At 34.5% G+C, this 26,397-nt stretch overlaps 1 protein-coding gene and 1 long non-coding RNA gene across 5 annotated transcripts in view; one reads left to right on the top strand and one right to left on the bottom strand.

The window, feature by feature from the left end:
- LOC135128111 (uncharacterized) overlaps nt 1-26,397 on the top strand; it is a 101,758-nt gene that overhangs the window by 31,672 nt on the left and 43,689 nt on the right. The window lies entirely within an intron of this gene.
- On the bottom strand, nt 2,899-5,034 carry LOC135128110 (uncharacterized). Of its 2 annotated transcripts, XR_010280330.1 has the most exons (5): nt 4,566-5,034; nt 4,335-4,516; nt 3,935-4,285; nt 3,588-3,882; nt 2,899-3,535 (listed from the first exon to the last, which is right to left on the bottom strand). It is a non-coding gene; the product is annotated as an uncharacterized LOC135128110 (long non-coding RNA). The 2 variants fall into 2 exon arrangements; XR_010280329.1 differs by having other exon boundaries at nt 3,588-4,285.

Raw genomic sequence — 26,397 nt, 5'->3', positions numbered from 1 at the left:
AACCGATTGGTTCTTGTGGGCTAAAAAGTTTTAGTTTTTTTTACGATTGGAACAATTCGGGCGATGATTACAGGAAAGAATGCGAGTTTGCAATAAACGCGATTATCGCCTGTTTATTGCAAACATCATAACCCTCCATTGTTTTGGCCAGATTTGGCTTCGGTTCATTACGCTGGTGCCACTCAGGAGCTTCTTAATGCCAATAATGTACAGTTTTTAAAAAAGGAAGATACACCACCCAACTGTCCTGAGCTTCGTCCACTTGAGCGATAATGGGTAAATATGAAATCAGTGTTAAGAAAAGATGGCCGAACAACATCATGAGTTAGAGAATTTAAAAAAATGTAGCCTCCTGCTATGAAGAAAATCACAAACAAACCTGTGCAAACAGTGATTCGCGGTATTCGCGCAATAGTTAGAAAATTTTATAGTTTCTGAATATAATTGATTAGAGAATAAGAATAATTATTTCATTTAACATTGTTAAACATTTTTATAACAACAAAAATTAAATTAACCCAAAGTACTCGAATTAGTACCAATTTTTCAGTGTCCGCTTTATAAAATGAACATTCCTTATGACATTATAAGGACAAACAATTTGCGCAAAAACTCGTCGCCATCGATAGTTTCTCCCAGACGGATTGAACCAATTTCTTACTCTAAAGTGTATGCTTATGTGCGGTTTCACTGGTGAGGCTGAGGAGGCATGCATCATGTATGTAAAAGAAAAGCGACGGTTCGTGTTGACATTTTTATGCAAGAAGCAGCATGAGTATGTGAGAAGGCCGCAGCCGCCGAGATGGCGAGACGCGACCACTACTGATTTAAGACTTTTTTTCTTCATGTCGCACCCAAGTGCTGAATTGATGTTAATTAGTTTTTTGACACTGTTCTTGAGCTTGAGAGTCAAGTGGCAGCGACGGTTTCAGGGTGATAATCGGCGTTTGTGCGGAAGCGGATGATACCGACACTTCACTAATATAATATCGATTCTGAAAATGGTTTTGACATAAACCAGACGGAAGACGAACTCGGTCTAAATCCGTGCAGGCATTAATGATAGCGGCTAAGAGCTCGGAAGGCAGTTTATCAGACCACCAAGGCAAGACAAGGAAATTAATGACTTTCTTTCGAGGCTTATCTTTGACCGTGGTGTATGGCGCGGATTAGGTCTCCTACGTGAGGGAAGGTTACGTTATTTTTATTTTCATGTATACAAGCAGTTCTTTGTTGTTGTTAAGGAAGGTACGGTGATAAGTGTGACAAAAAGGAGTAAAACCGAATTAAAATTTACCTGGATGTGGGAGTTTAAATTTAACCAAGTTTCTATAAAGGGTGAGTAGTGTAGTTACATGTTTGACCAGTGTATAAAAACTTGAAAGTTATTATTTAATTATATTACTCAATTATATTAATAGAAATGATGCAGTATTTGTGCGAAAAAGTAGTTGCATTTAATGATGTAGAAAATATTTTTACGATCATCTAAAATCTGTATATACCAGGTGAGTCACTAAGTGCACGCTCCTCAATATTTCATTAATAGAAATAGAAGAAAAAAGCTGAAGAACTAAATTCGTACGGGTTTTTTGAGTAGTAAGTAATACACTAAAATTATTTTCAACTATCAGGGTGTTAAAAATCCGGCCCTTATACGTTGAGAACGGATAGACATATAAAAATCTCCCCTTCAATATAAAAATAATAGCGTTTAAGAATTTTAATATCTATCCGTTCTCAGGATACAAGGTTGCGGAGTAACAACTTATTTTTCTTTTTAATAGAATACCTTGTATTTTGATTGTCTTCTTTATAGCCTTTTTAGTTTATTTTGCAATTACGGTGCAACGTTGTCAAGTTATTCCAATTTTCTTGCAATTTTTTCAATGCAAAGGTTACCTTTAAGACCTTTGTTACAATATTTTATAGACAGATAAACAAAGCTATATGCTTTCGTTTAGTATTAATAATATTCAGTTTTATTAACAGAGTGTTTGTAAATTCTTGTACTACCAAAAAATAAAGTATATAGTCAGGATCACGAAGCAATGCGTACACGTCACGGACTCTGTATGACGTCATGCGTCTACTACGTTTATCATACAAATGAATCGGTTTGAAAACTGTCAACAAACATGTCGGCTTGTTATTGTTTTGGTTTGTTCTATTTATGATTATAGCATGAGAAGACCGTTAGTGTGAAGCAACAGTTTAGAAATAAGCTACACTTGCAGTGTTTCAGCATACAAGGGCATGCTGCAGGCTGCATAGACGCTATGAATTACAAACTCAGGCACAGGAAAGATCACGACTGTAACCCCTTTCACGTGTTCCTAGTCACTGAAGCCTGCCACTCACGTTCCAACGCCGCGGTACAATTGTGTAGGATATGACAAAATTGAAGTGTTTTCGAACATCTGTGTATGCGATCAAGCAAATCGGTTGGATGTGGACGGTTGGTGAACAAGTCTGTCTGGAGCAGTACAATCGTGTTGTATTGGTTGGAAACTTAATCGTGTGGGGACAGTGTATGTTATACAAACCGTGAAAGCAGGTATAAAAGTCCATTTTCTTCGGACATGTTGCCACCACGATCGCAAATTTTTAACTGCAAGGTCGTAACGTGTGTGTACTGCTGCTTTTCAGCAGAATTGTACAGCAGTTGTATCCAATACAATCGTACCCCGGCGTTGGAACGTGAATGACTGGCTTTAAGAACGTTCATTTTTGCATTGACTGCTGGTAAAAACTGCTGACAATTGGGTGTTAAACACATACTTGGAGGGTGGTACAAGGCTTCATACTGTACTTAAAGCTACCAACGAGAATGTTAACATACGTCTCAAACAGACAGCATTGAACAGTTATGACAGGCTTCAAGTTAGAGAAATATGCTTACCGTCTTCAATGCCACAATAGGCACGTCACATCTACAGAATAAGTTACTTTATTGACATGGAATAGATACAAAAGTAAAGTATAAACAATAATAAATATGCATGTTGCACAACGTCGTCGTCTGACCAGTGATTTGTATATTTGGCCAGTGAAGTGATAGTGTGATTATAAAAGACATCAGCAGAACATGCCGCTAGTACAATCAATTAGGATGGTAATGGAAAATAACCTACATGTTACAGTGGCTGAATGCCCTCTGCAGTATTAGAATCTTCACTGTCATAATCACTAAAACTATAATGTGAATCTTCGTTAATGTCGATTATAAACGGCGCAATCTCTTCACGGTCAAATACTAATTCCCGTTCCCACCACTCCCGTATTATTTTATTCATATGGTCAACAGTATTTTTCCACATTGTGGGCGTGACATGTGCTAACGCTTCTTTCCACATTTCCACGGAATTTTTTGACCATAACCATCACGCCCAATGTGTTTGGAATAAAAATTTGTAGTAATTCCCCAAATATTTTCTATAGGGTTAAACACACAATGATATGGCGGCAATCGCAATACTCTATGGCCATTCTGTTGGCCCAATTCACGGCAACATACGTTTTTGGAGGTTTATTTCTGAAAAACATGATATTTTAAATGAAACGATAGAGAATAGTATATGCATTACTGTGCAACCAAATGAAGAAGTTCCGTTTTTAACAGCTGTGAATCTGAACTTATGTCATGTTGTTAAAGCCATTCACGAATTTCTGCTTTTTTCCATGAACCACTGGGACATTTGTTTGCAAAGGTACTGTGGTAGCTTGCATTGTCTATAATAATCTGTGATGGTTCTTCAAGGTTCATGAGCAATTGAAACCACTTGAGAAAATTCTGTTGATTCATTTCGCCATGATAGTCTGGATTTTTGGTATTAGAAGAAAATACTAGCGCTGCTTCATCAATAAATCCATTGCTTGTACCTGCATGTAATACAATATACCTAAAATATAGTGAGAAGAATAAATAACCAACGTGAAACTGACACATTACTAAATTTTCCCTTCTATTTTGAACATCCTGATACTTATGACACTATCGTCTTGCAATGACCTAACTACCGAACCATTTTCAAATATCCATGTTTCATCAAGACATACACATGGCAAAGAATTTGGGTTCTGCTGATTGTGCATGTATTCACGTAAGAATTTGGTTCTTGCATGAACAACATGTTGTAATTCCATAAGACGCTTCCGTACACTGGTTGGCGAATAACGAAACCCAATTGAGAATGTAAAATTTTTCTTAACGAGCTCACAGAACCCTCAAATATATGTTTCTCCTTCAAGCAATCAATTAATGGCGATCGTGTAACATGTATTTCTGTAAAATAGTCGTTAGTATCTATAAGGCGTGCGCATCAAATTCATACTTTCTTCGACCATTCCATATAAGCATTCTCGAATAGCACACTGCTCCGAAGTGCTAATATCACACACTTGCTTTGTTCGGGGGTCTCTATTTCTTGGGAGAATGTACACCTTCTCCGGTTTTTATTTGTTGTACCACGGAGTTCACTGTTCGCACACATACACCCAGAGCAGCAGCAACCCTCTGTACAATGTGACTGCATTAGTAATTGTAATAAAATACACCTACTTACGTCTTGAACAGCTGTTAGTGGTAAAAGAGGTTCCCCGCTATCGCGTTCTTTAGCAAAATAGTCCACTAAATTATCGTCCATTTGCTTTACATCTTTGTGCAAGGGCTTCGGCATGGTGGAATGTTTACGTTCAAGCAAGCGACACGTACCACGGTACAGGACAGTTAACTTGGAGTTCTATAAAGAACTGTTATAGTTCTGAAAAGAACTGATACGATTACACGAGCAGAAAAGTAGAAAAACGCGAAAAATCAAACAATAACACAACATAACCAAAGTTGACACCAATGACACTTGTGAAATCGATAAAACTTTAGCATATGTTTCGCTATCAGTCGTACCAATATAATTTCCCCCAAATTGATCGATTTTGATCCGTATTGCCACGTATTGCGGCGCGTATTTTTGATTTAGTGTTGGTAACGGATCTACGTCATCCATGACGTGTACGCATTGCTTCGTGATCCTGAGTATATTATGATGCGGCCTAAGAAGACGCTAATAAAAATATGTCAAAATGTACAGGATAATCTATTTTAAAGAATAAGTTTTGTGTTACGTCGCTATCTTTTCTAGTTTTAATTATAATGAAATATTAGAAGCGCGCACGCTTAGTGACCCACCCTGTATATTTTTGTTTGTTGTTTGATGTTAATGATAGCGTTATTACTTCCCGATCTTAAGCCACGGAAGTATTGTAATCGAGTCCGTCGACCGACCCTCTACTTTTACGTTTTCTCGACCTTTCATGACCCCCTACAGGACGAAGAAATAGGTCCCCCGTTTCCGTCTGTCTGTCTGTCTGTCTGTCCGTCTGTCTGCCGTTACGGATTTTTATTAGACAGACAATCTCCGAAAGTACTGGGCCGATTGTTGTCAAATTTGTTGCAGATGTTTCAAGGTTATAAAGAGCATGATAAATTTATAGTCAAAATATATTTGCTTATCCTCTCCAAAAAATTGATGACGGCAGCTCTAAAGTTTGCCGAAGAAATCCTATCTATGTACAAAATACAGGCGCGGGTACAGGATTTCGTTTAGGGGGGGGCAATTTTTGTGCGATTTTACCTATCTCCCAGATATTGGTTCTAAACAAAAAAAATTATAAAAGTTTTTATAATTTTAGCTAGTATACTCTTTTCCACATAACATGGGTGACAACTTCATACACAGTTGAAAACAAACTTCAAGAAATAAACCTTAATTTTATTAAACAAAATTAAAGAATTCTTTTTGGAATCAACACGTCGGGATCTATACCCTGAATTTTTTCAGAATTTTTAGATGAATTTTTCAAAAATGAAATTTTCCATTATGTGTTACCACCATTATGCAACTGTCGACCCATTCTTGACAATTTTCGAAATTTAACTGAATACATTTTCTTGTAGATTTTGGGCCTCAGAAGTTACTTCTGGCTTTATTTCTTCGATAACTTAAATCGTTTTTCCAGATTCGTCTAGCTGAAATATCGCAATTTTTAAAAATTTCGAAAAATTCGAATTTCACACCGAATTTTCCGAAAATATTGCTTGGTTACCATTAACATAGCACCTCGGGATATACTTATATCCCCGAATTTTTTTCAGAATTTTGAGGAAACTTTTTCAAAAATGAAATTTCCCTCATGCAAATTTCAAAATACTTTTTCTTGTAGATTTCGGGCCTCATTTCTTCGATAACTTCAACCTTTTTTCCAAAATTAGTTCATTAATTCAATGCAAAATTTCAAAATATTCCATACAACATATTGCACCCATTGCCGCCGCCGCCCCCCCCCCCTGGATCCGCGCCTGAGAAAATATGATGAGTCTGTATTTGTGATTCATCATTCCATTAATATTTTTTGGATTTGCGTATACAAGTGACCCAAAAAAATTATCATTGTATTTTAGGAGCGAGGGAAGTTCTGTCGAAACAACTTTCGACCAATTTTTTTGAACTTTTGGTTGTTTGAATATCTTTTTGTTTTGATCAAAAACAAATAATAAATTTATTTAGATCATTTTGCCCCACTTCTAAAATTTTCATTGTCATTTGTTTTTCAGTAGTAACGTTAATTATTTGACGTTTCACGATATACAGAGTGAGTCAGTAAGGGCTCATTCCTCATTATCTCATTAAAGATATAAACAAATCAAAAACCACAGCTGAGGAGCTTTTGCTAAAGCTTGCTAAGTTAAAACTGATTTTGGCAATTACATATCCTATAAGAAAAGAGAGGGTGGGTGGGCGGGGTTAGTAGCAGCTAAAATAAGACCGATATTGGCAAATGACACCCTCTAAAAAAAGGGAGGGTGGGTGGTCGGGGCTGCCTGCTAAAATAAAACTGATTTTGGTAAATGGCGTCCAATATTTTCTGGCCCCGACTGTATTCATACATGTCCTAATTGGCGTTTTCATATTTTTGAAAATCTGAAGCTAGTTTGATACGTTATGCTAATTTTCTTGAGACTTTAAATAATGTAAAATAACATAAAATAAAATTGCAATACAGAGTTGTCACAAATAATACAATTTATGGAATAAGTAGCTTTCACGCTGTATTTAAAAATAAGGCGGTTTCAGGTGACAGACGTGTAGGAATAATCCATTGTTGTGTAATCATTCTATATCGATTGCTTAATTTAAATATTTAAGTACTTGGGTAACAGTCAGTCGATCAATAGGTAACTGACATTTGCTAAGCTTTTTGAAAGATTGGAAGAAATGACTGTACTTTCTGAGTAATAAATAACCAACGAAGAATTCTCAAAGGGTCATTTTAACGAATGTGTAAGTTAATCTTTCATCATAGTTTTTTAAACATAAAACTGTAAGTTGCCTTCTTGTGGTCATGCCAAATAATTTGAACTTGGAAAGTAACATAAGATTATCATGAGGACCAAAATTGCTATTGTACCACCCAAAAAATGTCTTGACTCAAAATATATATTGTAACATGGTCATTTAGCTGTGATAATAATCCTTCCTTAGTTTTAACTAACGTTTAGAGGTTGTCCTAAAACATAAAGTAGTTCTTTATAACTGTCGCCGCGAAATTATTTCTTACTTATAATAGTATCGAAACTGTGGTTAGTGTTTATTACATCCAAAAAGTTCGTTAATGTAATTTCAAAAAAATTTGGAAAATGGACCCCTATATACGGATATGCAGCATCTTCATTGTGCTTGAGGTGTGACAGTAGTTCTTTTTATATAATAACGTTGTAGATTTGTTTTTGATTGTAAACAAAAAATTCATTACAGTGGTGATGAGTTCTTGAAATTGTTCTTCAGACTACGTAAAATTTTCCGGATGGTTAGCAGACAGTGTAGGAGTAAAATCGTTATAAAAGTTTATTCTCCAGTTAAATTAAGTCAAGTGGTATGCAACCAACAATTCAATTATTTCGGTATGCCACACACATGCCGTAATAAAAATTGATAATGCCAATACGCGAGCGTTGAACATTGGTTCTAATAATAACTAAATGTTTCATAATAGCAATAAACTTCGCGGTAGGTTAAGAACTTTATGATACTGAATGTGTTTGCACTGATATTCTTCTGTTGCGAGTCGCGAGTGTTTATCGTGAATAACCCAATTTATTATTTTAAGGTTTGAGTGAGGAATTTATTGTTTATGCTACAGATCGTGAAATCTACTTAATGAATCAAATTAAAAATGCTATTAAGCGGATTCCACGATGCAGCGGTTTTTAAATAGCAACTGTGTTGCAAATTTTGTTTTTGTTATACCGTCAGATTTATTCCGCCAACTTCGAATACAACATTGTTTTATATTTAAATTAACTTGGTTAGTCATTTATTATTATCACATATCAAGTAACACAAATATTATTAAATAAATTAATAAATAATCAAAAATGTCAGAAGTTTATTTCTCGTAGCAGTTGATGTGAATAATTTTTTGAAATTTTTGTTATAATACACTTTGTTATAGCGGCTATCTTATATGTAAAGCTATCATTATCATTATCAATTTAAATGCTGTTGTATAGAATATTAATTTTGCCAGTTTCATATTTGTACGTCAAAAAACGTAGTCTCTTTGGAACTGACCGTAAATGATGGATGGTCCTTCACAGATCCTAAGCAGATGAGGGATTTGCGTGCCTTTAAATCCGACTGTGACGATCAAGCGACAATTATAATGTCAAAGTCATCTTAGCTTAAGCAGCATACGTTTTTATATTGTGTATTGTGACTATACAATCTTATCTTTTGTAATACAACTTTTGTAAACCTCACTTGAAACATACGCGTATCATGTCCCTTTATTTGTAGTTTAATAATCCACCCCTATTTTTATATTAACTTACAGAAATTAATTGCACATAAAGTATAATGTTTGAATGTATGTGTTCCATCCACGTACTAACCATGATTTTTTTTATTTTAAAACAACTAAATTTGATGTATTTTTTATTAAGCGCGACTGTCCCGAAATAATTGAAAAACTCATAAATTTCATAGTTGGGAACATCGAACATAAATATAAAAAATATAATTAAAAGGAAGTTATTTTATTGTGATTATTTTTACAGCAAATTTTATCGAACCTTAATAAATCTGAAAGATGCTTACGGCATTTTTACGAGGCAATTTATACAGAATGTGTAATCTACTTATCACTTCACTTCTGAAGACGGTAATTAACCGAACATTTCGAGGGTCGTTTCAATTTCGGCTTCGCTTTGAAGGGTGAGACCTTGAACTTTTAGTTCTTTGATACATCCATCATTTTGAGTACCCACCATTTCCTTCCATTACCCGGTGTTCTCCATTTTAGGCATGGTGATTGTTTCGTTACCGGTAAATAAAAATTTCTACTTTACATGTTATCTCGTAACGAGTTACATGAAGGTTTATTGAAATTAGATACGAACACATTGAACCTGTCACGTTTTATCTGGGAGAATGTTGTTTTGGGGACGAAAAGCCTGTTATCGATTGGGATAATGTGGGCCACGTCTTCCTCATATGGAATACAGTTTTCCATAATTTTTTTACCTAGTGGTTGTGGGTACAACGTGGGTAGACGTCGGGTTGTTAGACATCCATCTCAATTTATCCGTTGACATATGTTCCCTATGCATCGCATTCTACTATTAATTAAATATAAATACGTGTATTATCACACTGATGGGTTTAAAACCGAAAAGGAATAGTAATTTAGATAACGTCTGCCAGTTCAGAAACGTCTTTATTTATCGTCGTTATTAATTTTTTCTAGCTGTTCGTGTTGATGTGGTACAGGTGACATGACGTTAAGTCAGTTGATAAACCTAGAGAAACACAAAGTAGATTTATCGAATTCCATTAACGAGATTTGGGTTTGGTAAATTGCTGAACAATACATCACGTAAAATAAATTTTGCCTTTTTTTTTTGAAAAATAGTTGGTCAAATTGCATGTTTATGTACGTGTTTACCATTCTCTTTTGATGTACTGTTTGTATCTTCCGCTATGTCAAATCCAATTGTCGCTATTTGCAGTAAATCAATCATTTCCGGCTAAACTCCCGATGTAGTTATTGTTGTTGGGGCCTCTAAATTGAACAAGTGCAAATTAATTACTTGAAGATTGTTTTTATGAGGAATTATGGTGGTGTACCGAGTCGTAAACATTATCTGCAACATTTACAACCTAAAGATTATAATATTTATTGTTAGATTTTATTGCTCCTGCACTTATCGTGTCAACTATGAATGACAGTGATTTGGCGACAACAATAGTGCTATTGTGTTGTGGCTATATTCGTTTGAAAAACTGCACATTTCGCCATAGTTCTAGCTGTTAATGTAATATTGGTGTTAGTAATAAATCCACCATAGAAAACTACTTTAGACACGTGAAACATGTGTCTCTAGACTGGACCTCATAAACTGTTAGTTTGTTTCGTTTTGATTGAGAAACTGTATCGCAACACCTAATTGTTGGCAACTAGGTTAGGGTGCTAAAAAGTGACTCCAGATTTATGTATCATCGGTATTACTTAAGCGACTCTAATTTTGTTTGAATAGTGTTAATTGGAAAAGTGCGCAGAGAAAGCTGGCGCTAAACCAGTCGGCTTGATAGCAACAATAAAATGTAATTACTGGTTGGTCTGTTGTAATTGTTTAATTAAGTGCCTCGTTCTTAATTCACAAGTGATAAGTATCTATTCTAGGATGTTTATCTCGCAGTTCACTCATTTACAGATGTCGGACAGGGAAAGGTTTTTCGAATTTAAAAGTTGTCGTAGTAGGTGAATTTTAGTAAATTATGGGTTGTGAAGTTGTAATACAAGATTACCGGAAGTAGAAGTGGTATCTTGGAATGTTTACTAATTTTAATTTGCCACATTCGTCAGTGCGCTGTCAGCAGCTGTCAGTTTTGCTTATCTAAATTGTCGTACAAACTCTCGTTGAATTACTTTGTTAATTGTCTTCTGAGTAGTGTCAAGCCTGCCATGAACCGTTTATTGTACAGGTTACATCGAAGTTTCAACAAACTTTTTTTTTAGCACGTTTCCGGATTCTTACTCTAAACAAAAAGTGGACTGATTTGTGTTCCCAAAGCTTGAGTTAGACAAATAAATCGTTATCAAATGTGAATACTTCCGTTGCAGAATTAATTTCATATATGCCTAGCTTTCTTCACCGCTTTAAAGTGACATAGCGCCAAGAATTTACATCAATTTTGGCAATAGCAACGCAAGAAAAGTTTCTAAAAATTAGTTGTTTCTATTGTCAACTCAAAAAAGTATTTGTTGGTCACAATGTAGTTACGTTGTATTTTAGGATAAATACTAATTCGGAGGAACAAATCTTGTATCAGCACGTATTTTAATCAAACTTAATTTTAATTCACTTATTGATACATACACTACTGTGATTACTCGTAATTCATGTATTTGTATCTCCATTGAAGCATCACATTACTTGTGAACTTCGCCATTTATTATATTGTGAATTTACCAAAAGCTACATCGACTGTCCATTCTGCTTCAGATTGTTGTATTACATGTATATGTACAGAGAAGATGTCAGTTGTTTACCTTTCTCTTAATCGATTTTGCATAACGAATTTCTTCAGCTTTCATGTAATTTGATCTTCATTTGAGACGCTCTATAAATTGCTTCATTTAATTTATGAACAGGAACTGTGTTAACAATGTGTTGAAACGTAATGACTTGTGTTTTATTTAAAAGATGAAAAATGATGAAGATTTGCTGTTTTCATTGGTAAATTATATTAATTCAAATTAAATAAGTAAAGAAATAATTTGTGTGAAATTATTCGCAAATGTCTTTGGGTCTTTTGAAAATTTTTTTAACTCACCTTTATTTCGTCAAAAAAAAATTGTCATCGTTTTGGTAGAAATGTTTGTTGTAGTTGGCATTTTGACAACTTCGGAAAAGTTTCTAATAGATTACCAATTAAAAGAAAATACGTTCAAAATTGTGTGTGAAGAAAACGGAACCGTGGTTCTTTTTTACAATTAAACATTAGTAAATTTGTCGTTAAAAACGGAATTTTGCGTTAGTAACGTGTCAAAAGTTCGAATCATTTCAATCTTTGAACCTCCACATTTTTCTATTGTTATTATTTTTTTGTTAATTTTGTGGCGAAAAGTTAGAAGTCGCAGATAAAACTTGTTGACAAAGTGGATTCGCAACACTTAATTTGTAAAAATTTGGAAGCTTTAGCCACTACATTTAAGTGTCAAAATAGAATGTCAGGTGGCAGATTTGATGTGGATATGAATTTATGTTACGTTGAACGGGTATTTAAAATCGGCGTGGGTTAAAGTCAACAATTTATTTCTCAGTAACTCAAATTTACACGACCAATTACAGAGCGATTATGTACAGAGGGATCGAGAACACCGCTTGGCCACCGTCAAGCTTCTAGACTTGTTTGGAGCACCCATTCGCGACTTTCGCTTTCAGGCTCTTCTCCGGCCGTTGTCACCGACAATGAGTCTTCATCGCCATTTACTTTAGATAGTATAAGTAACACTGGTCTTAATCTAAATTGTTGCTATATATATATCACATTAAACCCACGTCTCCGAGTGTAGCTTATCTCAAAGCAAATCTCCTGAAAATTTTGACACAATTGACGTTTCTTTGTCACTAAGTTTGTCTGCCACTTTAGCAAACAAGCAGACTCACAGTTATGAAGATAAGTTAAAAAGTAATTGCATCTTTATTTTTAAGATGGCGGATGAATAGTGTAACACCACCTGCAGTTCCGAAAATTGAATTTTACATCCAGAGCTGACTCACGAAATTAAAAAAAAAAGCGCTACCTACATTCTCATGCCGAACTGAGTGTACTAAAAAGTAATGGTTCCTTTTTTAAAGGAGATAAATAAATACGTTGTTGATTTTTGACGGTTTTCGAAGATTGTTACAAATTGAAGTCTACAATTATACAAACATCATATTATTTTTGGACATTTATGCTATAATGGAAAACGTTTCGTGTAGTCAAGTGTATAATTATAAGCTTTGCACACTACAATATTACCCGACTTAAATCTCAAGGTCAAATTCATTGCATTCCTTGTTGATAAGTGAATAGTAAAATTTCTCATTTTATCATTTTAATTTTTATTAATATAGGAGTAATATTTAATCACATTAGTCTTCACCGAAGAGTTATTATCTTAGAATTCTAAAGCTTAACTAATTCACGAAATTAAAATTGAATTATAATGTTAAATTTATTATATAATTTTTGTGGGATAAAGAAACTAGAAGAAACATATTTAGAACAGCAGAGCAGACCATAACTTCGTGATATTTTGGTTTTCAGCTTAAAATAGCTGTACGTCTGTGCGTGACGTCACGATGTCATTTTACCCTTTTAAAATATGTAATACAAAATTTGCTGCCTTTATCATGTCTAGGATTTTTAGAGGTTTTTCTGTTTTATCCGAATATACAGGGTGAATGACTAAGTGCGCGGTCCTCGATATCTCATTAATTATTATTAGAGATATACAGAAATAAAAGTAAATAACGAAATTTGTATGGTTCTTTGAGGTCTACACTATAAAATTATTTTTAACTCTACAGAGTGTTCTGTGCTAAGGCATAACACACAACTTGGTTTTTTTAAATGAAATGCCCTATGTATTTTGCAAATTCTCATTAGCTTCTTCCTAGGCTTTATAACTACCATTTATTTTTGAATTTCCGATGTGACGTTACCACATTTTTCCAATTTTCTTAAAATTTTTTGGCAATGCAGGTTTACAAAAAAAATTCACTGGGGTTATTTTTAAAATTTGTGTTACAATATTTTCACGCTTTGTTTCAATTCAATCAAATTCTATTATACAGAATGTTCATAAAAAATTCTAAAACTTTATAATTGTCCAATATCAACATTTTCGTTTTTTCAAATAGAAGACCGTATATTACTGCAGTAATAAAATGCAGGGCGTTCTAAATATCTGAAAATATTGAAATATTCATATTTAAGAATTGTAACGTTTACTGGATATAAAATTTTTATTTGATTTATACCTTTAATTATCTTTCCACAAAATATTGTAACACAGGTTTTAAAAATTGTGCCATTGCTAAAAACTTTCAAGAAAACTGGAATAAAGTGGCAACGTTGCATCGAAATTTCATAAATAAACTGTGGTTGTAAAGCCTAAAAAGAGGCCAATTAAAATATGTAAAAATCTATAGGGTGTTTTATTAAAAAAGTTGTGTGTCACACCTTAGAAACAGAAGATTCTGTATACTTAGTTAAAAATAATTTTACAGTATTGTCCTCAAAGAACTATGGTCTTTGACTTTTTTCTATTTCTAATAATTAATGAAATATCGAGGAATGCACGCTTAGTGACTCACCATGTATAAAAAAAAAGAAAAGCTCATTGTTACGTCATTTTGGATTCTTCCACGATAATAGAAACTTACATCAAGCACGTTAATCCAAAGTATTTTGCCCCCAAATGTAGTTTACTATTTGTCACTTGTATGATGCGGATTATCATAATTTGGATATAAATAAGTGCAAAAATATATATCGTAGTTGGAAAATAAAACGAAAATTTGTTGATGGAAAACTTTGTCTCGAAAAATATTCAAAAAAAACATTTGTGTTGAGATAAACCTCTATAAATTAACGCGACTCACCAGTATTAGTATTTTTGAAAACTTCCCCATATCATTTAACAGTGTTATCACTGAAAATACAAATATGTAAATTACCTACCCTTGTTTTGAATTTAAAAATGAAAATTAATAAGATGATGTAAATTTTCGATGCAGTTAAACTTTGTTTCAGATTTTTAACAAATCATTTTATCATATTTTGAAAAAGCAGAACAGCTCTCAGGCGCAATAAATAACACACAGGGGTCTCGCGCCATGTTGACCTGGGATATGTTTGTTCTTTTTTTATTTTTATTTATTTTTTATTTTATTTTATTCGATTACGTTTTTAAGTTATCCTTTGAGCACTTAAGCCTAAATATCAATTCTACATATCGGGTGTCCACTTGAAAAAGTCGCCAAGTTGGTCTTGATTTTTTGCAACTATTGTGGAGAATGTTTACTTACAATAAACTTAAAATTTAACCGATGACAGCTTATACACAACCATATGGATTAATAAAACACGTACGTTTTAGCTATTTTTCAAAAAGGCAACGCCAATTTGATGTCTTTTTCAATTGAACACCCGTTAATTGAAAATATTTACACTTTAGAGGAGATAAATTCACGTGACCTTGCAAAATTGAACTTCATTGAGATTATCCATAGGGAGACAGGCAAACAAAAGTCAGTTGTGTGAACAAACAAAATTATTAACATTGGCGATGCAAGAGATGTCGTGTTTGTTTTTTTATTCGTTTTGTCGTGCTTCTAACTACATCTCCGTGTACTTTAGAGTTAAACATTTTTTTTCAAACTTACCTTCACCCGTAGTAATACTGAATGGTTCAGTAATGAGTGTTAGTCGAGAAAGTTTTCTTCACGCATCATTACAACGATGATCGTTTCCCATAAGAATTTTGGTTAACGAAGAAATGATTAGCACAAAAATTTAACCGCCGGTAAATATTTACATCGTCGTTACTTGCAAGAACATAAAATAGAACTTATGTGCACATTAACATTGGCGCCACTCTTAAACAATGCCCCCACTGTTCCCAGTTTCCATGTTTCCTTTTTTCCATTCAACTGGAAATACCAGTAGAAGAACCTCCTACGCAATGTGACAAAATTTGTACCGGACATTAACATCTTAATTTTATTCATGGTATCAGAGAATTAAGATAACGAAATTAAGAGCCTCGGATTTTTGGTTGTATAGGCGATTGACCTCAAAACTTATTTTTAAACATTTGTGTGTCATTTTTTCATACCGAGTGCTATTACGCACATGACATAACAACTTCCTGTGCAAGATAATTTTAGGAGCGTCCAGCTTAAAATTCAGTTATCAGTCATTCACTTATGTCTATTTTTTGTCAGGACCGTATGACTTAATAAGCTCTATTGAAAGCAGTTGTCTTCTTGTGGCTGCAGGAACTGTTTACCATGATAAACTGAAATGTTAACAGTGCAGGACTTGCCGTCACGGGCCAATAATCACCTCGAGTTACTGCACCGGGTTTTCTGTTCATCCTCGTAAAGAATACGTTGTGGGCAGTATTTGAATAACGTGGTCGCGTTAGTAATGATCTATCGGTAGCATGGTAATGAGACTTGCAATCCTATTAGTGTCTGCGTCTAGTTAAGCGTTATTTGTGAACGCATTTACGTGGCTTTGTATGCACACCGTATTTAATTTAATGAGACAAGGGTGTGCAGGGGCTTGGCCAAAATAATCACAACTCTGCTAATACAGACGGAAGCCCACTCGGGGGAACTCGGTATGTTAGTGGTAATGAAAATTGTACTGGGGATAAGACGAGACGAAAATTGCATGGTTGAACTGTATGTCATGTTGCCTACAATGCCAGGAGCGAATTAGGAATTACGGTATTATATTGCGTGGAGACACTGGTTTAACTCCGGGCTTGACAAGACGGAGCCAAGGGGAGATTACGGGTGGATAAGTCTAGAGGAAATTCTGATCTCCCCTAACAAAGTATGGCTTTTGAAAAATACTTCCTATCACCAGGAATTTTATAAATGTTGTGTAGTTGTTGTAGTTTGTTTAGACATAATGTTATAAGAACGAGTTTGTTTAGAGTAAATGTGAATCACTAAATGTATTTTGGGAAAACACGGAGGAAAAAACTTGGAGGTTTGACAAAAACTATGAAGTGTGCAATTCAGAAGTGGGATTTGGTGTCGGTTAAAGCGTTTAAGCTTCACTGGCGGCGATTGGGTCATCGGTGTTGATGAGTGCTGGTTAGGGATTAACATATTAAAAAATCTGCCAGATTTATTTTTGTACTATAGGTCGTTAAATACCAAGAAATTTAATTAATTTGTGCTTAACTCCGTATGACAAAAAAGTCTAGACTTGAGGTGGCACTTCCTTTGCTCGTTGAAGTGTGACGAATACCAGGTTCATGTTAGCGCAGTTTTTTCACTAACATTAATGCCACAAAAATGTATCAAGTAAAAAATCAGTGCATTTTTTTGATAAAAGTCCGGACACATTTTTTATTATAGTATATATTAGTATAAAATTATGCATGCAACCATTGGATTGAAAAGAAATAACACTTTTTAACAATTTAGAGTAGAGTAACAATTACAGAATTTTGTTATGTGAGTTGAATGCTTTCCGCAATTTTCAGCGGAGTTCATTACGGTTTTTAGTTCCCGAGTGTAAGCTAAGGAAGAATGGTAATGGGATTCATCGGGCAACCGGCTACTTTCAGGTTTCTCAATGTTTCATGACCTCAAGAGTACGAAAAATTAGGTCTCCCGTTTTTGTCTGTTTGTCTCTCTGTCTGCTGTTGTCTGTAGTCTGTGTCGATTTTCATTAGACAGTTGATCGCCGAAACTACTGGACCGTTTGTTGTCGAATTTTATGACGTCAGCTCAATTTTTTGCGCAGTGAAGAATATCTAAATTTTATAAAATCATGCATTTTACTCGTACTGGACTTGTGATTTGTGAATCGACCTTGATTTTGTGTATTATTATTATAATTTTCATTGTTTTATGTTTGCTGTACTTCAAATTAACAATGCGAAGTTTGACAAGCGAGTTTTGTGGAGTAGGTCGCCTGCTTTGTAGATGAAAGGCCCGAGTCCGAACTCGATCCTGGGGTATATCTAAAATTTTTTTTATTGATCAAATCAAGAACAGATAATCATGATAATAAAATAATTATTGTCGTAGTAAATAACAGCTAATCACCCAAAATATGGATCGTTTTGGTCTACTGTACTTTAATGAATTAATTAATCCTCTCCTCTGTTTTTGAGTCATATTTGATTTTCTTTTAAGACAAATACATACTTTGATCTGCCCTTTTGCTGGTTATCTATACGTGTTTAATAGTCGAATTCTTAATATTTCGTATGTCTGCACACAGACGCTGCGGGAGTGTTATGTATACCACTTGATAACATTTTTGTTCATCTGTGCTTTAACGGTCCAGAATTATCTGTATTTTAATTTTAAAAATTATCATAAAAAATTTTATTTGCAATATTCGGCAGCGGGTTACGCACCTCCTCCCCTCTTCGCAATTCCTTCTACGACAAACCGATCACAGAACCGCAATTCCTCTCAACCCAAGATCATAGTATGAAGAGGGCTACAGTTACGGTCATTGCTGCGAAGTGACGCGATTCCTTTTACGACGAGCAGATCACGCAGAGAGCCGCAATTCTCTCCACCCCTGACGAAAAGACTGCCCCGATCGAGCTTTTATCCCCGCCCCGCGAAGGTACAAATTGCGTCAAGTAGTACAATTCGATCCAGACTAAATGTTCTGTCTAAATAACCTTAGACCAATTTTTTTGAAGTATAAATTGTAAATTTTGTTGTACAGTTTTGAATTTGTCACACTAATCCTTGTGTCGCATTGTTAAGTTAAAAATAATAATTGGATACTTAACCACAGACAAAGGAGTGTCGTTACTTTTTTAATAGGGACAAATACAGGATGTTCCAACTGTCTGGCGGCGAGCGAAACGTATTCAGTGTGGACTACCGCGGACTACAAAAATAGTTTAACTCGTGATTAAAATTCATTTGGGCCAGTAATTCAAAATTATTTCTTAATATACAGGGATCTTGTATAAAGATTATCTAATAAAGCTATTTTTTTAACATAACACTTGTAAATTTTACAAAATTAGTTGTCTTACTAAAACTGTTAAGTACACTAGATCTTTGATGGATGTTTTTTTTTATTTCATATTTAAAAATTCTCGCCTCTCCTAGTTTAAAAAATGCGTATAAAAAAGTGAACCGTATTTTGTGTTAATTAAATTTGCAAATTGTCAATTTTTGGCATGTTTTCCAAACGGGACCGTATTTTATGATATTTTCGAGCTTACTTGTTAGGTTAAAGGCCATACCCTGCCACTGATTTTTCTTTACCTTCCCCAGAATAGATTCTGTTTCAAATTTTTATCTTATTACTCAGTTTAGTACTTTATCTTTTTTTAAATTTTCAATTCTTTCCATAAATATTTCATTTCCATTCTTTTGGTTCTGATCTTCTACTTCTTTGTTAAGACTCCACTGTCACATCCGTGTGTAGGTGTTCTACATTTATCTACTACTATTTAGCTGTACATGTATTTAAAATTCTCAGTCTGCCCCAACTTTGTTTCCTTTAATTAACACCATAACTATAATTTTGTCTACGTAGATTTTAAGGCTTTTGCTATTTGTACTTCTACCCAGATCCTTATGCTTTTTTCGAGTGCTTTGCCATTTTGTGCAAAAATCGCTAGGTACTACGTGGTCCGCGCACTCTTTGCCTTGTACCTGTTCTGGGTTCTTCTACCCTACCGTTATTTAAGCTATTCTATCGTTGAATTTCTTTTTTAGCATCATTCGTTACTATTTTAAATAATATTGGACTTAGAATTCATCCTTGTCGTAATCCTTCATTTAGCCCTGATTCATTGTTTGTTCTAAAGGTTCTTCACCTTTAGTTCGTAGACATCGTTCGAGAATTTTTTTGTGAACTTTGACGACTGCTCAACAAGGTAATTCCTATCTTCGAATGCTTGAGTATTTTCCTACCTCCTCATACATTATTTATAATCTCAATTTTTCTTTTCTGTAGCTTCCTCCACCTTAATTTCTGCTTCTGTCAGTTTTGAAAATGCTACTTTATAACACTCTGGTTATATTCTTCTACTACGTTTGGAAATATACTCTGCAATACTCTAATTATGTTTTTGCCGTTTGCCTTTATCTGACCTTTGTTTGCTTAATCTTATGTTGTTTATTTGCCGAAGTCATGTTTTCCTCTACGATCCCTGTTTTGTACTTCCTAGACGTTGTCTCCAATTTCCAAAATTCCTCGTCTACTTTCTTCTGTATTCCTCTGGATTTGCTGCTTCTGCTAACTTTGATGTTCTGACTAGTGGTTTAGTTGGAGGCCACCCACTGCCAATTTTATTTATCGTATGTAAGTTAATAGCTTGTTAAATATTTTATTATGTAGGTCAGTGCAAAGCTATCAAGAAGTCTTGTGTAAATTTCTGGACTCTTAAAAACGATCGAGCTGTGAATTATGTAAATATCGTGAAAACTGTCGGTCACAAAATACTTAGGCCTTGTTTGGCAGATTTTTGAAATTCACTTTTAAATTCTATCCTGAATTGGGTTCTATTAGCAATGTCGAAAGAAACTGGGTCAAAGAATATTTGTGATAGGCCACGGTAAATAGAGAATTTTACTCCTAGAAGTAGGTGTGACATTAAAAATATCATTTTTAAAATTTCAAAGTAAATATTTCCGTAGTTTCGAAGATTATTATGTTCATTTAATAAATTCGTAATCTCAACGGCGACAAACAGATGAGTGACAGACAGACAGACAGACAGATGAAACATGCGGCGTATATTTTCATATTCTACGAGCTGTCACCCTGTTACAATACATACGCTTAGTAACTATGAATGAAACTCGTATGCACACCTCCAGACGACAGCTATATGCTTATTCTGCATTCTTGTAAATATACTTATTTCTTGTTTTTCATTACGTGTTCCAAGTGTGACAAAAGGTTTGTTTTTAAGAAGTTTCGACGCTTTCGTTTGAACTTTTTTGCGTGGTGAGCTTTTTACGGACAGTGTGATGTAACTCTTCTCGCCCAATCCCCTATAATCTATGCTTTTAATGTCTTCCTGGAACACTCTCACTAATTTACCTCTCACATCTAAATATATTCTTTCGCTTCAGGGACATACCCAAAAAACCTGTCAACCCACATCTTTGGGCAAAGGTGTAAAAAAACTCCTTCCTGGTATAGGCGCACCATCAAAAAGAAGGCGTTTTCAGCTAATCCTCAATTCTCCTCAACGACGATGTATGCAAATGAAGATGCTCTGTCGTGTATGTGGGATTTTAGACGCCGGTGTGCCGGTTGATTGGCAGTGTATGGTGATGGTGGCGGAATGCAGGCAGCGAGTGCGAGGCGCCGTGCCGTGCACATATCGGGGTCAATGCTTTGTGGCCGCGCCGTCATCATCCACCACCACTGGGATGGTTATATCCGCTGTACACGCATTCATGAACCCAACAAGACGCCCGCCCAGACACCAACAATGAGGTCCCACCAACGAATTACCATTTTACTATTTAATTACGATCTAAACGCCACGTTTTCAATCGACCAGTTGTGTGTTCTTTCACATGAATGGAGATGTGACAGGATGAATTGCGTCTTGGCGCTTCTTACGTCACCTTTAAACTTCACGGCAGTGGTTCCCAACTTCGGGTCGCGGGTCAAGTTGGAGTGTCAACGGTAGACGAGCGTCGCGAAAGATGGTAGAAAGTAAAATTATAATTCCTGCTTTTGGCGTTAACAATGTAGTAAAGTGAAATTTACTTGTAGTATTTTGATGTGACGTCATCCGTTTTTTTGGAGGGGATGATTAATTGTGGGTTGCCTATTTGTTGCACACATTTGTCGTGGTTCGTAGACCGATTACTGCTGGTTTGAGGTCACGCACAAAAAAGTTTAGAAACCTCTGTTTCGCTGCTTCTGGTAACGCTCTTTGTACACGCGTACTTTCACAATCAAATTCATTATTTACAGTGAGTGTTAAGTATTTATTTAGAAGTTTACTTTGGAATGCGACCCAACTGATAATTTTTTTTCTTTACGATTAAGTAACTGCGTAAAATGTTGTGTAAAACCCGCTTTTAACTGTTTTTAAATGTACTGTGATTTAAGCTTTTGGAGATGACCTTTTGATAATTTTCCTCAGTTTCTACAGTATAGGATATAATGTATCTTTGTAATGGTCAGACGCTGTCTCCTTAAAATACACAAACAATATATTTTTATTATTACACCTGCTGATTTTAGTACCTCGAAATTTCTGGGTAAATTATATTTGTTGTGTTAAAACAGCTATAAATTATTTTCGCATTTTATTTATTACTCCCTCATTTTTTCAAAAGAAAAATTCTTTGTTGCTTATTACTTCCTTTTTGAGCCATCTAGGTCACATTCTTCTAATTGTTATTATGTAATACCTTCGTCAATTTGATATATGTATATTTAAAATTTTGATTTTTTTAAATATGTTCCTTATTTATGTTTAGAATTTAGAAGTCACATTGATCGGGCCAATAAAAGACATCAAAGAACATTAATGGTACTACGCGAATCAATAAATTTCGGGCACTAGTTTACTGTCACGCCAAGAATTTGAATATAGTCGAAGCTTTATTGTCATTAGACAGAACACCTGCCGACATGACATTTAAGACTTAATCTTTAAAAGATGCGTAGGTATTTAGTAAAAATGTCAACTATAAAAAATGAGGTTATTGATAAGTAATGACTGTTTTAGAACTAATGCTAGTGAAATGAATGAAGTGCCTGAACTTTATTGATTGGCATTGTAATACAAAAGGATTTATTTCACATTTTGCTATCTTGGGTTATGAAGAATAAGAATAAAGCTGACCATATCTTTTCAAATATTCATTACAACTGTCCAAGTTCTTAGCACGAAAAATAACTATGAGAATACTTAATTTTTTATTTGCCCAGCGTGAAGCTAAGGAGGCATTGTAATAGAACTCAACCAACGAACGGCCACTTTCATGTTTTCTTGACCGTTCGTCCCTGATAGTATAAAAAAGAAGTTTCGCTTTTCCGGTGTCTGTCAATTTTTATTGGACATTTTAGGCATCTCGTGTAGAAGGTACAACACTAACCAAAATCCATGTCTAATCATCGGCATCAACAATTTCATAACGTCACCTCAACATTTTGCATAGTAAATGTTATTTAAATTTTATAAAATAGTTGTAATTGTGCTTTATGAATCCACTTTGATTTTTTTACGCAAGCCGTCTAATATTTCGAAAAAAAGTAAAAATTGTATAATGTTTTATAGTAAGATAAGCGGACGTTGAGTAACCGCTGTTGGTTCAGAATGTTAAGATGATTAGACGCGTGCTAAAAATGCGAAGATCGCGGATTCGAATCGCTCATAGGTCACTTTTTTCTAAAGGACTGGATTTGTTTGATTATACTTTGAGGGCGAAGGAAGTTCTGTCTAATAACATAAGACCAATTTAGTAGTTCAAAATAATTATTATATTAGGTACGTGTATGCTACCATTACATGCTTTAGTCTTTAATTTTTTTTCTGAGGCTAATAATAATAATAATTAATGAGATATCGAGAACCGCGCATTTAATGGCTTACTCAGTATATATGAAAGGGTACTGATCATTTTGAAAACGGTTTACTTATGATAAATATAATTAAAGTATTTGATAATTTTAGCCGTTTAGCTAAACCGAGTGGACCATGGATTCAGCGAAAATTAGAGGGGATCCATAATTATGCCACACACATTTTGTGGTTTTGACACTCCACCTGTTACAAGTTATCACATTTGTGTGCTACTCATCTTTATTTATATGAAGTAATATACAGTGTGGAAACTTTTTATGGAATAAATTCAATAATTGCAAAAGTAATGGTACTTGTCGAAAACGCTGAATCAGGTCAATTATTTCTAAATATGTACTTCACTTATTTATGACGTCATCCCCTTTTGAACTTTGACGTCAAACTTTTTTTTAATGATTTTTACTTCGATTTTTAAGAGAAGAAAGTACTGTAATGAGTTTATCGGGCGAGTTGCTACTTGCTACTGTCTGCCTGTCTGTCTGTTTGTCTATCTGTCTGCCTGTATCTGCTTTTGTTAGACAGATAATCTCCGAAACCACTGGACCGATTGTTCTGTAAAATAAATAGTCCTAGACGTGTGGTTTATGAACCTGTTGTGTGTTTACTCGAGACATCCAGATTTTTGGAAAAAAAATTGTATAGCAACATTCTGCAATTTAATTTTGAAATTGCAAAACCGAATACGCTGAAATCTTGCAGACGTTTCAAGGTTAAGCATGGTAAATTTTTATTCAAAATACATTTATTTCTCCTCCCTAAAAAATTGATGACGTCATCTCACAATTTTGCCGAACAAATCCTATCGAAAATGTGTAAAATATGACGAGCCTATACTCATTTATCATTGCATTAATATTTTTTAGAATTGCTTCTGCAGGATGACTCAAAAAAAGCTAATCAATGAGTCGGTTTATTTTATTGATTAAATCAAGAATGGCTTGCTCCATTTTCCCGAAAATTTGGGAATACAATACTGTTAATATTAGTATTACACTCCACTAATCCCAACTGATATACGTGTCCTTGTTGACGTATAGCGGTTATCGCAAAGAAATTGTCGCAAAACCAAATTGTATAATTTTTCAAAAAAGCTAGATCTTTTGGACTTTACTTTAAAGGAGAGGGAAGTTCTGTCGTGATAACCTTCGAACAATGTTTTGTTTAAGTTTTGGATAACTATCTTAAGGATCTTTTTAACAAATCCTACATAATATTAATATCTTCAATAGTTTTTGAAATACACATTTTCTCTAAACAATAAAGAATATTATATGTAAATAAACATCATACAAATGTGTAAAATTTTTTAAACAATAAGAAAATGAAGATTAGTCTAATTTTGGTCTTATCATGGAACAATCAGCAACTTTTGACGTATTTCTAACTTTTTTTCTTAAAAACTGTTGAAAGTACGAGCAATCTAAATATCTTCAAAAACTCTTCAAAGGTACTATTTACAAATACCCAATACCACTCCGCGGGAGGAGGGGAGGGGTTATTATTATTCACTTTTGGAGTAAGAGATTATTTAATTCGCAGAGTATTGTGTATGCAGTGTATTGACAAAAAAGTAGTTAATTTTTTCCTCAGCGTATTTCGGTCCACCTAACTTCAAGGCGCCAATAAACCTTATACCATATCGTTATCCAAACCATAAATGCAGTAGATAAATGTAAGAGAATGAAATGAAGGAAACTGAGCCGAATATTCTCCATAAATTGTGGGAACTTTTATAAACATAACATCGTGGTTGGATACCATATGTTTCTACATGTAAACTCAGGGATTTCATGTTTAACCGTGTAATAAAACTGTTTGTACACAATACACTTCTACCTCTTGAGTTAAAGAAAGCATTGTCAAAAATTTTTCCACATGATGTGGTTGTAATCATAACTTTAAATCCACGGCCCGGTATTCAATAATCCAAGCAATAATTGGTTGTAAAGCTCCAGTTGTCACGTTCGTTTATCTTCAAATGGCAGAAATTATAATATGGTCGTTAATTAGGTGCTCATGTCGTTTACTATGTTGTGTCAATAATCATCCGATAGTAATAAATGCCTCAAGAAGTTACACGCAGTGTGACTACAAAGTTACCAAACACCCTATTCAACGTGATCAAAGTGACCGCATTTTACAGCAGCTAATTATTTCTTCTCGCATTCCGACGTATCGTTCAAAAGGAAGATAATAAATCCCACCAACAACACAATATCAATCCATTTCATCCCCGCTTTTTTTATGAATCCACATTAAACCTCTAACAGTTCCTATAATAAAAGCACCTTCAATATGATAAATTCCAGGCTAAATTATACGCCAGAGATTTAATAACACCCCCAAAGGTAGTACCTATTAAAATCAGATATCTTTGTGGTAATAAATCTATTTCCGACACTAAACCCACCTTTCCCGCCGGCGACAAACTGGGGCTGTTGTTTATAACGTGGCTTTTCAATTAAACAGATACAAGAACGACGTAAAACGATAACGAATAATGGCCGTAAAGAATATGATCGGCGATGTAACAGATTTTATTGAACAATGATTGTTTCAGAACAAGTCAGCGGTGAATGCACGCTATAAACTGATACTAGACTTAAAAATTTGATGGAGTCTTCTTGTAGACAGAAAGTCTGACGCCCGGAGCAAGAAGGTTTCTGAATGATTTCCACATTGAGATTGATTATTGCGCCATATATGAGGAGTGGTTGACATTGGGCCACTTTAATTTCTGAACCATATGGTTCAAATAAGTGTTATTAACGTTTAATTAAACACTGCGGTGGCGTTATGTAATGCGAGCTGGTCACCGTCGGTGAAATTTTTTGCTTTTTCTGCCAGTTGTTGCAGATATTTTATTTTATTAAGAAGTGAAGAGTATAGTGGTATTCATTTAAAATGCGTAGTTCAGATACCGTTAAACGTAAAGCAAATCGGACAACAAAAATAATTTAATTGCTTCTTAGGTTACATAATTCTGTCGGTGAG

This window comes from Zophobas morio, unplaced genomic scaffold (genome assembly GCF_036711695.1).
Source record: "Zophobas morio isolate AGI-343-1 ecotype UQ-CSIRO unplaced genomic scaffold, CSIRO_AGI_Zmor_V1 ptg000012l, whole genome shotgun sequence".
NCBI classification, from domain to species: Eukaryota; Metazoa; Arthropoda; class Insecta; order Coleoptera; family Tenebrionidae; genus Zophobas; species Zophobas morio.
This window is presented reverse-complemented; position numbering and strand designations above follow the sequence as displayed.